Here is a 3,130-nt window from a genome sequence, read left to right on the forward strand (position 1 = left end):
GGAATCACACGCTTTAATAAAATCTGGAACCATATCTGGTTTCTGGGACACCCAGGCTGAGATGCCAGCCTTCTTGTCTCTCTTGAAGGAGAAACCCCTGCTCCACAAATTTTCCCAAGAGAAAAAGACACTTTGTGAGATGGTGAGGTTACAGCACTTTATTTAGGACAGACACACAGGATTCTGCTAGTATTCACCCTACAACACACACTATCCATCTAATCCTTCTCCAGGGCACCCTTATCCTCCTGGGCCTCCGAGAACTCCCCCTCCTCCATGCCCTCACCCACGTACCAGTGCACAAAGGCCCTCTTGGCGTACATCAGGTCGAACTTGTGGTCCAGGCGGGCCCAGGCCTCGGCGATGGCGGTCGTGTTGCTCAGCATGCACACGGCGCGCTGCACCTTGGCCAGGTCGCCCCCGGGCACCACGGTGGGGGGCTGGTAGTTGATCCCGACCTTGAAGCCCGTGGGGCACCAGTTCACGAACTGAATACTGCGCTTGGTCTTGATGGCGGCGATGGAGGCGTTGACATCCTTGGGCACCACGTCGCCCCGGTACAGCAGGCAGCAGGCCATGTACTTGCTGTGGCGGGGGTCACACTTCACCATCTGGTTGGCAGGCTCGAAGCAGGCATTGGTGATCTCTGCCACCGACAGCTGCTCGTGGTAGGCCTTCTCCGCAGAGATGACCGGCGCGTAGGTGGCCAGGGGGAAGTGGATGCGGGGGTAGGGCACCAGGTTGGTCTGGAACTCCGTCAGGTCCATGTTGAGGGCCCCGTCGAAGCGCAGGGAGGCCGTGATGGAGGACACGATCTGGCTGATGAGCCGGTTGAGGTTGGTGTACGTGGGGCGCTCGATGTCCAGGTTGCGGCGGCAGATGTCGTAGATGGCCTCATTGTCCACCATGAAGGCACAGTCCGAGTGCTCCAGGGTGGTATGGGTGGTCAGGATGGAGTTGTAGGGCTCCACCACGGCCGTGGACACCTGGGGCGCGGGGTAGATGGAGAACTCCAGCTTGGATTTCTTGCCATAGTCAACTGAGAGCCGCTCCATCAGGAGAGAGGTGAAGCCCGAGCCGGTGCCCCCTCCGAAGCTGTGGAAGACCAGGAAGCCTTGGAGTCCCGTGCACTGGTCAGCCTAGAAAGTGGGATGTGAAGGGAAATACGGGATATGAAGCACAGTGGAGGAAAAGAAAAAAGGCAGCTGTTTCAAATTCCCCTAAACTTTCCTTAAATCCTTTCCAAGAGCACAAAGCAGGTCCTCATAGGGAGGACCTGTTCTCTCTACTCTTGTTTTTCTCCTCTCTAAACCCTCTTGAGATCTCTAAGACACAGTTCGCTAGAATCTTATGACATGGTCATTTTGTCCTCATAACATCATAACCCACCCAGCTCCATATGTGCTCCCCCCCTGACTTAATTTCCCATGTTTCTGGAGAGCTTCCCTACTAAGATCAACAATCCAGAAACCTGATCCCCACCCTTGATGGAGGCCAAACCCAATCACAGTTCCCTGGCTCAGGATTATTTGGATCCCTTTTTTTCTCAGGGCCTTCTCCCCACATCCCTGCAACACAAGATGAGACTCTGGGAATGTCTACAGACCTCCACAGTTAGGCCAGACAGCTCATGGTCATGTTTGCCCCTGTCACCCAGCCTTGGGTTGGTTGCTATAGGAGGTAAAGAAGACACCCAGCTCCAGGCCAGAGCATACCCTCTGCCTCCCCTGATCAGTATGCAGGACTCCCCCTCACTGGTCCTGATCCTACATCTTTTAAAACTCATCCACAAATAAAATAAAGCAAAATAAAACTCACCCAGGAGGCTCTCTTCCTGTCTGGTGTCCAGACTTCTTCACTGCAGGAATCTAGATTCCCGCTTCCCCAGCCCCTCGCCACCACTCACGAGCTTCCGAATTTGGTCCAGTACCAGGTCGATGAGCTCCTTTCCAATGGTGTAGTGACCTCAGGCATAGTTATTGGCAGTGTCTTCCTTGCTGGTGATGAGCTGCTCTGGATGGAAGAGCTGGCGGTACATGCCCATCCGAACTTCATCTGCAATGGGCTCCCCTTGCAGTCTGGCTCCCCGAGTTACCCAGAAAGGGCAGGGACACCAGACCCCTAGTCCTACCCTAAAGGAGCTCCATTCATGCAGGTGTTATGTTCATCAATGAAAAGGAAAGTGTTACAGAGTGACCCTGAGACTTGGGCTAAGTGGCAGCGGATCTGTGGTTTAACTGGCTGCCAGTCCCATGAGCTACAAATTCGAGAGCTCCAGGCATGGGGAGGAACTTGCTGTGGTGCCCAGAACAAGGTGACACATGTAACAGAGACGGATGGTCACTCACCAATCACTGTGGGCTCCAGATACACAAACACAGCCCGGGGCACATGCTTCCCAGCCCCGGTTTCACTAAAGAAGTTGTTGAAGGAGTTGTCTGTCCCCTCCACCGATGGTCTTGTCGCTGGGCATCTGTCGATCTGGTTGGATCCCGCGTTCCAAGCAGTAGAGCTCCCAGCAGGCATTGCCAATTTGCACACCGGCCTGCCCCACATGGACTGAGATGCACTCACACTGAGCAGGCAAAGTGCAGAGAACACTCTTAGCAAAGAGAAGCCTGTCGTTCCTGCCCGAAATCCTTTCTTGCATGGTTCTCTGGCTGAGGGCAAATGTTCCTGCTCTCCTTACTGGCCTTGAGGACCCACAGGCAGTGGCTCCAGGGGCCGGGCCAAAACCCTCAGAGGAAGCAGATGTGGGCAGTTAGTTCTAAGATTATAGAGTCTCACTCAGTGACTAAGTGTCTTAAGGAGTGTTGTGGAGGTCAGATGAGTCCGGCAGAGCATAATAGTTCAATCCACCCATGTTCAGAAAGAAATAAAGGACCATGGGTGAGAGAAGCAGGATCCAAGTGAGGCTTCAGGGATCAGAGACAAGGGAGAGGTTTTGAAAGCAGGAAGAACTCTAGATTCGTGTTACAGCTAGGAAGGCCAGCAAGGAAGGGAAGAGTGGGCCTGGAATGGCAGGGGATAGGCTGTTCCCTCCTCTCTTGGGTGTGCATAATTCTGGAGTGGAGTGGAGTGGAGTGGAGAAGGTCCTCCCCACATGATTTCAGGCTGGTGGTCAAAGAAC

The 3,130-nt window shown here is 54.1% G+C and overlaps 1 pseudogene across 1 annotated transcript; it reads right to left on the reverse strand.

Moving 5' to 3' along the window:
- Nucleotides 1-218: 218 nt before the first annotated feature.
- On the reverse strand, nucleotides 219-2,473 carry LOC308339420 (tubulin alpha-1B chain-like; annotated as a pseudogene). Its single transcript has 3 exons — nucleotides 2,349-2,473; nucleotides 1,907-2,055; nucleotides 219-1,139 (listed from the first exon to the last, which is right to left on the reverse strand). The product of its transcript is annotated as a tubulin alpha-1B chain-like (transcript).
- Nucleotides 2,474-3,130: the final 657 nt, after the last annotated feature.

Source organism: Martes martes (assembly GCF_963455335.1).
Source record: "Martes martes genome assembly, chromosome: 3".
In the NCBI taxonomy this organism is placed as follows: Eukaryota; Metazoa; Chordata; class Mammalia; order Carnivora; family Mustelidae; genus Martes; species Martes martes.